The sequence below is a fragment of the Triturus cristatus genome, chromosome 6, assembly GCF_964204655.1.
Source record: "Triturus cristatus chromosome 6, aTriCri1.1, whole genome shotgun sequence".
NCBI lineage: Eukaryota > Metazoa > Chordata > Amphibia > Caudata > Salamandridae > Triturus > Triturus cristatus.
This window is the reverse complement of record NC_140589.1, coordinates 523,129,817-523,143,075: the sequence shown is the minus strand read 5'-3', so window position 1 is coordinate 523,143,075 and position 13,259 is coordinate 523,129,817. Positions and strand designations below refer to the sequence as shown.

Below are 13,259 nucleotides of genomic sequence, written 5' to 3'. Positions count from 1 at the left end.
TGAAAACCTTCTGCATACAAAAAAGCATTCATAGCGGTCTCTTTCCTATGTATGTAGTTTGTATTGTATCATTGTGTGCAAAGATTTCTACGTCTAAAGTGTTTACTCTATTAGGGCTCGTTTCAAATTTTAATTTGAGATTTTCTAAGTTGTTATTAAGTATGGTAAAATATCCCTTAAATTTCTCTGTTGTGCCATCCCAAATTAAAAAGAGATCATCAATAAAATGGAACCACAATATTGTCTTTTCAGTTTACTTGTAGTGTTCTAGTAATCAGGCAACTTTCTGTTCCCACCAACCCATTACTAGGTTTGCATAGTTTAGTGAAAAAGAAAATCCCATAGCAGTCCCTTGTAATTTGTTTTAAATTTCCATATTAAACTGTGAGGAAGACCAGGCCCGCCCCTTGAAAATGCCTTACTAATCCTAAGGGATCCCAACCCAATCCCTATAATCAGCCCTTACTTACCTCTTTCTATCTAGGACGGCGAGCAACTCCAGCAGCTCCTTCCCTGTAAACCAGAAGAAGAAAGGGTTAACAGTGCTGCCGACGATCCCCTGACAAAAGGAGGAGGCAGGTCTCTTCGAGCTGGTAGCCAATTGCAAAGAGGGGCAGAGGGTCAAGGGAACTCAGACAGATTAGAGGAGAGTACAAGAGGGGAGTACCCAGAAGACGTCGGGGGGATCTGCGTGGACTCAAGCCACGGCCCAGGAGAGGAGAGCAGGCTCTGTTCTACCGGGATAGAGGACGGCAAGAGCGTTGCTTGGAAAAAGGAAGGAAGAAGCCCGCCTCTCACCGTACAGGGGCAGGAAGTAGCACCTGATGATGCTACGGAAACCTAGACCAAAGAGTGGTGGTCACCCCAGGAAGCGGGACTGCTGGCACGTGTCTGGGAAGGGTTGATGGATGATTAAAAGAAAGGGCGGGAGGAGGGAGAGACGTGAAATTGAATTATTGATTTCTTTTTTCTCTTCCTTTTGGTTTATTTTCATTTTGCGTATTGGTTTTTGCTTGAGTTTAGATAAAAGCGAGCATAAAGGAGAACGGGGTAAAACGTTCAGGCAAGTGGAAAGCCTGAGACTGGGCTAGAGAGGCTAACCACTCAAATAAGAACATAGGCAGAGTGTTTGTAAAAAAAGAAACAGTAAGAGGGGGCACAGAGGATCCCAACCTTGAAGAAGCAATAGAGTTGAGTACCAAGTCGCATGTTTTCCCTGTGCAACTTTCCCTCCTCACAACCCAATAGACCAAGCAGGAGAACCAACACAAAAAAAAGCAAATTAACCACCAATTGGGAAAAGGGTAACTGCTCACAATCACCAACAGGATAGAGCACTTCTCCAACACCCCTGGGTGTGGTGATGGTTTCTATCCCTCACAGACACTTTGTCATAGACTACTTTACTTACCTTGTTCTCCTTATTTTGGTTTGCATGCAAACCAGGGACGACTCGCCACGTGGGCATGGACCTAAAAGAGAAGAAGTAGAACATACTGCTGGATGGAGAAAGACTGAAAGACCATATCAACAACCTCCAATACCTCAGTTTACCTTATGTTTCCCCTTGAGTTGTTTATTTATTCTTGCTTCTCCAGTCTTTCCTTAAAATAAATGCCAAAATTGATAAGCGCATCCGACCTCCTAGATTTGTTTAGCGCCCATCCCTCACATAAACATAAAAACATTGTTATGTAGACAGATAGATATCATCTGTAATAACATTTTGTGATGCTCATAAAATGTAATGCTCCGTTTGCCCAAAAAGTGTTGGCAAGCTTTCAGACCATGATTATGATTTTATATGTAGAAAGCCATTGTATGCCATCAAGTCTTTTTAATAAAGCGATGTATCTCTTAAGTAGGAGTTGAGGTCTTTGACAAGAGGGGTGAGAAAATGATCAATAAAATTGGAAACTGTTTCAAGATTGAGCCTTCCGGGTTGATTTCTACTGTCTTTATGTATTTTATTTTACAGTTTTTGGTAAAGAACTCAACTCCTATTTAGGAGATACATCTGATTTATTAAAAAGCATTGATAGTGACCAGTTTCATAATGCAAGGTCAAATAGCTATCAGATACAAAACAAATCATCACAAAAATGTCTGTTGAGCTGGACCCATTTATCACACTTGTATACAATTGAGACAAACAACCCACTCCAACATATTGTATTAATAACATTTGTTGTGCCTCTTTCTCAACACACAATTTTGGTAGATGTGAGCATGGGCTTCACTAAAAAACAAGATTACTGTATTTTCATCCCACGGATAATTGGGTGGGAGAAGTGTGGTTCAATGAGGAGAAGTGTGGCTCAATGATTAGAGCGGCAGACCCTGATGCAGATGTCTAGCCCGGGACCAGGGTTCAATTCCCCGCCTCGGCGGGTCTTGGGCTCAAAAATTCCACGGACCTGATATTCTCGCCTCGGTGCCATTCCAATCATGGAGTCCCACTCTGCAACTCTGGGCAAAAGCTTGCTTAATCTCCACAACGGCCCCCACAACGCTAAGGATGCCTGGCCTCCACCTTGGGGGTGCCCAGGAGTGGACGCCTCACAGGGAAAGCCAGGATGTTCCACAGCGGTATTCGTACAAGTGCCTTCAGACCCTTGCGGGTGAGTAGTGCGCTATACAAGTATCGATTTACAAGTATCAATTTACATTTCATTGCTCTGACAAAACATTGTTCACTTGCTTGAGGCTCTGTTACTCTTTGAGGTGTTTGAACATAGATCACAATTTGTATTGAAATTCTGAACAGGTTTTAATATTCCTTTTCAGTCCTTCTTGCATCTATCAGTGACATTCTAACAACATATGGATGGAAGGTCCAAGACAGCAAATTAGACTGTGGAGCCAATGGCTTTTCAATGATTGATTTTCTAGTTGACTTTTTATGACTCACAAGGTTGGATTTGATTTAGAGTTTGATGAACAGGGTACTCTGTCTAAAAGGTGTTGCATATCTCATCTTTAAAACTGGCAGTTCAACATCTCTATTTAGAGTTTGTAAAATACCATGCTTATTAAGGCAAAGCCCACACTGACTCTGCTGGTGGAAACATTTGACTGCAGTCTATGGGATGTCAACCATTTCCCCATCTGCTCTCTTCTGTCTTCATCTTCAGAGACTAAACTTGCTCTCTTCCTTGAATGGGAATCTCCTACTGTAGCATTTGGTGCCACATTCCCCAACTAAATAGGACCTTTCTCTACTGTTTAACTGTTCCTTTTTCTTTGGTTATCCTACTCTCAGTGTGGAACTGAGGAATAGTTCACACAGGTTTGGATTTTGCACAATACCACCTTATTAAGTACAGTCTTATGGTGATAAGTACATATACTCACTTGGAGCATCTTTGGTTCCTTTATTACAACATAAAGAAATATTGTAAGTTGAGTTTGTTATGTGCCATTACTCTAACCAGCCACAATGTCTTACGATTCAAAATTCCTTGAGTTCCTCCATCCCTGTGACTTAATTTCATATTTTTACCTTATCTGTATACTGCTTGAGAACATTATGAATCAGATTCTGAAAGGAAGAAGGTAACCTTATTAGGACAAGGTTTAGGTCTTGAGGATATGTGTCTAACTCTACACATATTTCTTCCCTACTCCTTATGCCCACACTTGCATGAAAAGAAGAAGGTGGGCTCATCAAGACAGGGTCTAGGTCTTCGGGGAACTTCCATTGAGGCCCTGGAGAGTGTCCTTTATACACTGCTGTGATGACCCTTATCTCTGGTGTTTGTGAACTTGATTGATAGGCAGCATTTGTGGCACCTCTGTTTCCCCCCTTCCTGGTTCTTATTGCACTGCTTATGTCTCCTCTACAATGGCAGTTGGAAACGTCTTGCGTGTTCTCCCTGCTGCTGCGCCCCACCCTTACAGCATATCAAACTGCTGAAGCTGTATGCTAGGTTGGAGAGTTTCATGCTTGGATTCATGATTCAGGTAATCTAACATCCTACTAGACAAATCAGTAGAGCAATGTTTGTTACCCCATAGTATGAATTAATAATTGTCCCCAGAGGAATAAAGATAACCTTTTGTCCAACCAAATTGTTTCTCAAATATGATTTTACCTTAAATAAATGAAAAGACAAGAGGCATTGGGCAAAACAAGAACAATTTTGTTTAATTAAATGCAGTGCCTGGGAGAGTATTGACAGAGGTGCATCTTGGGAGAACACCATGTCAGTCGGCTCTGAGCACCTATAGCTACATTAATCCCCGAGGTCTTCTGTTTTTAGCAGTTTGTTCCTGAGCCCCTCTTTGTCCATCTGTACCCACGGCACATAGATGGTCCCTGCTGCACCTTTTTGTAGTAGAGGACAAACTCTGGCTCAGGGGTGGTTCTCTTGGTTTCTCCCCAACGTAGCACTCCCTTTGTCTAAGGCATTCCTGCATTTAGGGATAGCTCCATATCCGATCCCCCCTCCATGTTGAATGCAGTCTTCTGCAACGGCCATGTCCTCGGGTTCAAAGGATCTCTTCTCTGGTCAGGGACAATCATATTGGCCCTACCATTGGTCGAGGAGGCCAGTAGATGGCAAAAAGGCCATGCGAAGGCCTCGCCCTCTTCTCTGGATACTACCTCTCTAGGTTTTGGTCTGCCTGACTGGCACGTTTGGAAGTAGCAGCGGATGTCCTCATTGTTACTCTCCTCATGCATGTGCTGCTTCTTCTGTGTCTCAATTGTGTTGCAGTCAGACTACCCTGACCACTTATTTCTTGGTTGGCCCCTCTTCCGTACCGACAGCCAGGTGAGGTGTGTATTTCTATTAGGGCCTTCCTTCTGACTCTTCCCTGATTTCATCTCTATGTGGGGCTCAAGTCTTAGCCCTGGTTCCCTCTGGAGGAGGAAGAGTTGTTTCCACTCCCTGCTGTGCTTCCCAGAGGAGAGGTCTTTCTCTTTCTATCCTTAACGCGTCCCTCTCCTCTACCTCCCACCTGGGCTGCCTTCTTCGCTCAGTGATGCCTACTGTTCTTCTAAGCAATGTCTTGGCCTCAAGCTCTCTCTCTAATGCTTCCTCCACGCCATAATCATACCTTGGGGAGTATATCACGTGGTTCCCTCTTTGGAGTCAGATTTTGGAAGACTGGGATCCCTATCTTCCGCTCCACTGGTGAAATCACATTCCTGGAGGACCATAAACTTCCCTCTGATATTAGGGCACCCAGTAGGGTGGACAGGAGCTTGTGATCCCCATTTGGTTGAAACCTGATGGGCCACGACCGATGGATGGGGGGTCAAACCCCGAGTTAGCCTGGCACTGGACTGAGCCATAGCTGCCTGCATCTGGGCTGGTTGGCCCCTACCTCTCTGGGTCTGTTATTGCCCCGGGGGAAGTTCACTATCCCCTCAATCAGTGGTTTGGTGTAACCCACTACAGGGGTAGCTGGGATGGCTGGCATCAACAGGTGCACATCCCTGCCAATATATCACGGGGGTGCGGAAGCCTCCCTTACAGATTCTGGGTTAATCTTGTAGGATGTGGCCACCTCGAAGATGGCCCATAGTTTTAGTAGGGCCACCTGCTTAGCCTATTTCTGTCCGGCATACCTGGTCTCTATGTGAGTCTTTGTGTATTCTATGATTTTTGTATCAAATGTTTCCCCTTCAGACCAGGGAAATGCATATGCTTTGGTATGGGCGTGCCACTCATGGCAATGTTTTCCTAATTTCCTGGCCTGCGTGGGGAACCTAGGTTGCATATGGTCATGTGGAGTCTCCATGATGGATTAGGGAAATCGTTTTAAGGAATTTACTATATTTTTGGTCATCTCAAAATTTTAATCTTGACTCTAATTGTGATGAAAACTGTGGACACGGGGCGGTACGAAAAACAATCGACTGGTAACAAGCTCTAAAAAAGTTGATGATTCGAGAAATAGAACGCTTAACAATAGATAAAGGCAAATGCAATGAAATAGTAACAACCTCTAACAAAGTTCAATTGTTAGTTCAGAAAAGTATGAGATGATTTGTAGCAGTAAACTAGAAAGTGTGAAATTATGATTTGGAGAAAAATTGTTGTTATTTCATAAAGCATGGACTCACTAACATTATATAACATTTAAACATGAAGCAAATTGCTAAATTTTAACAGCACCATAACATCAATAAATGCATAAATGGAAAAATCTAAAGAGAAAAGGTTGACAGAAAGATGACTATTTCGTCCAAAAAACCATAGCCCCCTCCTGGCGCCTTCAGCCCAAGGAGAGGGGATTGAATTGAATTGAATTGAATTGAAAGGCTCTTGTATAGCGCATGGCTACTCGGAAGCATCCCAGTGCTCAGGAAAGGTAACCCAGGGATAATGGAAAGACCATTAGCTTAATCTAAAAGACTCTACTTTCTCAGAAAGAGCCATGTTTTTAGCTTCTTCCGGAACACAAGTAGACTGGACTCTTGGCGAAAAGACAGAGGAAGAGAATTCCACAGTTTGGATACATTTAATGAAAAAAGACGGCCACCAGAACGGGATCTGTTGATCCGAGGGATCACTGCAAGGTTCTGATCGTTGGAGCGAAGATTTAGAGAGGACTTGTAGGGCATTACCATGTTTTCTAAAATCGGAGGGCCTTTCCCATGGAAAATTTTATGTGCCATACACAGTGACTTGAAATGGACCCGCTCTTTCACCGGAAGCCAGTGGAGAGTTTTTAATGCGGGTCTAGCTGATGTGCGATGACTGGTGCCCGTAAGAAGCCTTGCCGCCGAGTTCTGGACAACCTGAAGTTAATTAGTCGCGGAGGCCGGGGCTCCTAAATAGATGGCATTCCCATAATCTATCCTACATAAAATCAATGATTGTATTAAGATTTTTCTAGCTTTTTCCGGCAATTGAGGGAGGATTTTACGCATGGATTTCAGGAGCCCAAAGCAGATAGCAGCTGTTTTTCTAGCCTGAGTTCTAAACGATAGTTCTGCATCAAGCCAAAACCCAAGGCTTTTAATTTCCGACCTAGGGATAGGGATGCTATGTGTAATAGGTAGAACTAAGTGAGCCTGATAGTCTGTCAGTATTGACTCTGCAGGCAACAATAGCAACCATTTGTGTGGAGAAAAAGGAATAACCTGACCATTATAGGCCCTCTGTGGCCAGACACAAGCTACACCTTATTCACCAAGGTCTGAATTTTTCCCTAACACCTGAATTAAACCTATATCACAACCAGGGGTACCAACTGCCTAACGTCCAGTGGTCCAGGCAAATGACACCTCTCACTTCTTTTATAAACTACCAGTAAAAAATAAAAATCCCTATAGCACTAAAAAACTGTGAGAGGCTGGTCTGGTATATGATGTACACTTAGGTAAGTGGACACCCTGCACCAGTCCAGACAATCCTTATGGTGATTTAGGAGGTCTTGTACAACCTTAGAAACCTCTTTAAGTGGTAGCTGTGGAGAGCAGCCTTCAGGCGTAGTCCAGAAGGAGTGTAAAGCAGCTTGTTTTACCAGAATGCAATCTTATAGGTTTAGATTAAGTGAAAAAGAACCACAAAATTGATTTATAAATATAAGTATTTACTATATAATACTCACTAACACATACAGATATCTCCTACCTGGAGATATGCACAATGCACACAATACTTTGCATAGAAATCATGTAAATAGCACAGAATACACAGTGCCCTATACTAAGAAAGTGGTATTAGGACCACGACTTGTGTCAGGACAATTCCCACGGGATGTAGAAGTGACCCAAGGAACCACCCGGAGATCATGTGCAGTGTGAGAACATGACGCGTTCTCCGTACAATTCAAAGTGTAAGTCGCAGTTTTAAAAATTGAGGACCCTTCCAAGTGGGCCCTGAAGAAACCCCGTGGAAAGACAGAAGATAGGAGAGCCTCCCCACCCGTGGATACTCTAGTACCCACGTTACCTACACCAGGGACGCCGGGTGCATTAGTGGTGTCGTAAACCGCTGTCGAATTCAATGGAGGACTTTAGGAAACTGCCTCTGCTGGAGTAGGAGAAAGTGTCTGGGGAAATCCAAAGGTGTATTTAAGCTCCAAGGGCACTCCCCACAAGCGGGGGAGTCAGGGCAGGCCCTGAGCAATCAGGATAGCCCAAAAAAACAAAGGTGACCCTCAACAGGACCTACAGGCCAGAGGCACTGGAGTCGCAAGAGGACCTCAAGCAGCTCACGAAGAGATGCAGGCCATGGTGCAGACGATGGGGTGTGGACAAAGATTCTGGTCCCTGGAGATGATTGAGGTTGGGGCTACATGGAGCCCAAAGATCTTGGTGGAAGGAAGCCAGCAAGCAACAGCAAGTCGACACGGTGTACAGGGGTTCCGTTCCTGTGGCTCCTAGGAGGGATACTGGCTTCAAACTTGGTGAGAGGGCAGGGCAATCCTCAAGAGCTATGGAGAACCACCACCTGTATTGCTTAGCCTTTCGGAGTCCATGGGAGCTCACGATCAGCAGACCAATCAGCTTAGTTGTGGTGCCTGCAGATGCTGTGAAGGGACTCCCTCACTCCAAGGGAGATTCCTTCAGGTGTCTTGGATGCCCACAGGCCTCGGAAGGTTACTGTAAGGTGCACAGGTGCAGATGATGCAGCAGACTTGAAGGGGATGAAGTCAAGCCCAAACGAAGTCCAGCAAAGTCCAGGGTGCCCAGATGGTAGAAGTTGAAGTGTTGTCTGAATTGAATCATGTCTCATGACGAATCTAGGGACCTACACCCATGTAAGCCCTTAAGTACCCTAAGGAAAGGGTTGGAATGATTCAGGGGACCCTCCCAGGGGAGGGTTTGGACAGTGGGGAGGATACTCCCATGTACTTTGTCCAGGTTCGCTCCAGAGTGGAGCCAACGGCTCCCAGAGGTGGTTTGAAATAGGCTATGTAAGGAGGCACCAAATGTGCCCCTCATGCAGACTGAGTGTCACTGGCAAGCACACCCACCCGGCCCCAATACACTAAGTCCTATCTGGGAGGTGGTCACACCTTCCTGTGACAGGCTACCTATTGTTCTGACTTCCCATGCTCGAGCTTGGCTCAACTGCAGGAGGGCAGAATCGTGTCTCTGGTCTGCAGCAGCCATGTTGTGCTGTCTGGGTCTAGAAATCTGGTACTGGGAGCACTGAGAGCCTAACGGAGGCCCTTTCCAGTGCTTGGAATCATACCTCCCAGGCCATTTACGGTGTGGGGGTATGATTCCAACATGTTTGATACCCAACATGATAGAATTCGTTGCAGCCGATTTCGAGATGGTAATCACGTAAATACACGGTGCCCCTCTATATGGTATAAGGCTACTTCACTTACAACCCGGGAGATGGACTCCATAGGCTGTAGGGGTGTCCTGCTCATGCAGGGGCACCCTCACACTTAGAACCAAGCACCCTGCCCTCATGATTGTAAAGGCCTGCTTTAGGGGTGACTTATAGGGTTCAAGTGCTGGGACCCTAGATATAGGGAACCTATATCTTCGTGAGTGGTGCTAGCACCAACTTACACAGACTGCAATGCCAGGCCTGTAGTTACAGTTTGAATGTTCTCCCATGGTTGGCATAATACATGCTTCCGCCCATGGTTGACATCTGGGGTACCTATGCCGTGGGTACCTTAGTACCATACACTAGGGACAGATAAGGGTACCTCAGTATCCAATGTGGGATGTACTTAGGTACTGAACATAACAATTTAGGGGAAAAAGCAGAGAGACTGGTGTCCTGATTAGCAGTATCCCAGACAGACTAGTCAATAACAGCTTAGCACCAGGCACAAAAAGTGGTGTTAACCATAAAAGCAGATTCTACTTTCCTACAAAAACTCTTCGAAATTAAAACATAACATTGAGATGCTGGCTCTATATTACACCTAGAGCCTTTGCGTACCTCTGTACCACCTCCTTTGGTCCAAGTGGTCCCTATACTATGTATCACACCCATTTAGTGCAGGCAGTCTCTATCTGACACCCAGAGTCAAGCGTACCCTGAGTTCCCCACAATGGTCCCAAAACTGTAACTATTTTTGCCCTCTCTAGCATGCTGACTAGTGTAAAAGCAAAGGTTATCTACGAGCTTTTCCTAGTTTGCCACACGCCACCTAAGGATCAGATGTAGTCACTTACCCTGTGATGCCTGTCTCTAAACAAACCCCTGCCCCATGGATTCAGCAGAACTTCTAATCAATTATGGCATCTACTCACCAAACTCGTTACGCAGATGTGAATCCGTTCGGGCAGGGGTCCTTCCTTCAACAGCAGTCGAGCTCAATAAACAAATCTCTCCTGGCTGGCTCACCAAAATGTTGCTCGGATATGACTTTACCTTAAATAATGAAAAGACAAGAGGCATTTGGCAAAACAGGAACAAGTTGGTTTAATTAAATGCAGCGGCTGGGAGAGTATCAACAGACGCGCGTCTGAAGACAGTCTCAAAGTATAGAAGTTTACACATATATTTACATTTTGTGGGTACAATAAAACACAGTTTGAAATTCCTTGAAATCCATCATAGTCAAAAAGAACCAGAAAAACCATCAAATAAGGGGGACACGGGTGGCTTTTTGACAGACCTAATGTGGGCCAGGGTGTGCATGTCCAGATATCCTGTTTGGTGAGTGCGTGACCACCTCATGCGGTGTGCATGTCATGTCCTGGTTGGCTGAGTGTTCCCAACTACATTTGGCATCTAACTTTTGTGGCATTTTGGGAGCAAGCGCCTTTGGATGAACTTGTTATATTGGTGCAAATTTCTTAGGTCTTGATTGTAGTGTGACTACCTATCTGACGGATCGTTTAGGGTTTTCCCTGCATGCACGTTTGCCTTTGGGCTAAGTGAGAACCCACCTGTAACCTGTCACTCGATAGGCATGAGTTGAAGTTGCAGGGCATGTCTGATTACGCATATCTGACTCAGGGTTGATGAGGAGATCACCTTGAGTGAAACCTACAGCAATGATACACGTTTCTTAGGACCAATAAACTTTAATATTAATAAACCATTTTGCGATTCCCTAATTGCGAACCCTTGCGATTCGCATTCCGGAAATTGCAAAACGGCATGTATGAAAGTGTGTTGAACACTCTGCAATTCCTAATAGGTCGCAAATGACCCACCTCATGAATATTCATTAGGTTGGTCGCAATTTGAGACCCATTTGGAATCGCAAAAATCACAGGGATGTTGACCTGCTGAGTTCAGCAGACCACCATGTCTGTGATTGCTTTTAAAGAAAGCAAACTTTTTTGGGAAGCAGCTTGTTTTCCTTAAAGGAAAACGGGATCTTTTACAAAAAGTAAAATTAAAAGTTTTCTCTTCATTTAAAAAAAATGCTTTTACAAACATTCAGAAAGGGGAAGGGGTTTCTTGGGGACAATTTCCGATCTGCGAATGAGTTACCACCTACTTCAAGTAGGTGGTAAAAAGCGAATGTTTGCGACCGCACTCAGGGTCACAAAACATTCATACATACCGCAGCTATTTGGCATTTGGAAGGGATACCCTAAACATGCCCCTTCCAAATATTGAATCACAAACCCATTTTGTGGATCGCACAATAGGGTTTGGTACATTTAAAAATCAATTTTTGCATTCGGAAATGGGCCATTCTGAGAATCAGCCTGTTTGTAAATGCAAAATTGCATGTTACATGTGGCCCTTAGAACTTCTACAGATAATGTGGTGGTCATTAATATAATTTTTACCGACATCTTCAGTATTGTGCGTACAGTTTTCATAGCGTACACTGATATTGTCTTTACTGATATTGACATTATTATGCATGCCTAGATCATGACGCGCATTGACATTGTTTCTACCGGTTTTGACATTGTAGAGCGGACATCGTTTATGGCATAAGTTGACATTGTATTTATTAGTATTGACATTGTTATGCAGGCATGGTTTATGGCATACGTTGACATTGTATTTATTGGTATTGCCGTTGTCGGACCTGCATATATCATGGAATAATTGACATTGTATTCACCCATACTAACAAAATTGTGCCATTAATCACCTGTTATGTGTAATAGTGAGCCAAAATGTAAAAAAAAAAAAACCCAGCAAAATACTATTTTCCCTTCCTGTTGTTGCTTCTTTCTTACTGCCATCATCAGCAACTATTGAGATATTACCACTGAGGTTATATCTTTTACTTTGAAGATAGTTTCCCAGGCTACAGAGGCTCTTAAAGTACCACATCCTGAGATTACTCCCAGAAACAAAAACATACAAATTACTACAAATTATGCTGCACAGCAATACTAGTGTAGTTACTGTGCTCATACACCCAGTCCAACAACTCCATGATGCCGTGCAGTCAATCGTTGTGGACAGATTCAGTGACACATCTATGCTCCCTGACTTTGAGCAAGATCCCTTGTTAGTAACTGCAAAACTCCAACACAGCCCTTCTGCCTTCCTTGTCTTAAGTAAAGACCTCTCAATCTAAGTTCACTTTAAATAGCAAGTAACATCACGTTCCTGTTCATTCCACACTTGTGGTTCTGACCTTGCCCCACGAACTTGAGAACCATGCCATTATATCCAGAAGCTCACCTGGCATCTCCTGAATTGCTTGTGGCTCAATGCGAATGCCCTCAGAGTCCATTAATCCATTAGAAGGTTCTTATGAAATGTTATCATATATAATTTTCATTATTGTATGTTGAAACATTCGAAGACCTTTTTGGAATTTAAAAGCATTAAATCATCACAATTTAAATGAATACAAACACACTAGCCAGCAAGAAGGTTATCAGTACTACGTGGGGCAAATATTCCTGGATTAGAAAAATCCGGAACAGACAATCTGATTTAGTAGAGTGGAGCATTTTATTCAAACTAATGCCTACAACCAACTCTCTGCCTGCTCTTAGATCTAGCAAGATAAATCCTAAACAAAACCACAAATGTTTTATTGCAACTACATCAGGAGTTATTGGTGACTCCGCGCTTCAGGAAAGCTAGGATTGGTGGATGGGCTTTTTCGGTAAGAACACCCTTGCTATGGAATTCTAAGCCGGAACACCTACGGAAGGCCAAGTCGGAATGCATGTTCAGGAAAGCACTGAAAACATGGCTGTTTGACTTGACCTAAGCCCTCTTAGTCTCCGGGCCATGCCGCTGCCTCTGCTTCTAGCGACGGGACACCTCAGTTGGAGGTAGCCGAGCGCTCTATAAACTGCATTAATAATAATAATAACTACACTGTCTGAAATTGCGAGCAAGAACTTTAAAGGTCCAGAGGCAGATAACTGAAATATGGTTGACAAC

The 13,259-nt window shown here is 43.9% G+C and overlaps 1 long non-coding RNA gene across 1 annotated transcript; it reads right to left on the bottom strand.

Annotated features, from left to right (window-relative positions):
* Positions 1 to 470: 470 nt before the first annotated feature.
* On the bottom strand, positions 471 to 10,258 carry LOC146817364 (uncharacterized). Its single transcript, XR_014962539.1, has 3 exons — positions 10,187 to 10,258; positions 1,412 to 1,472; positions 471 to 513 (listed from the first exon to the last, which is right to left on the bottom strand). It is a non-coding gene; the product is annotated as an uncharacterized LOC146817364 (long non-coding RNA).
* Between the last annotated feature and the right edge of the window lie 3,001 nt (positions 10,259 to 13,259).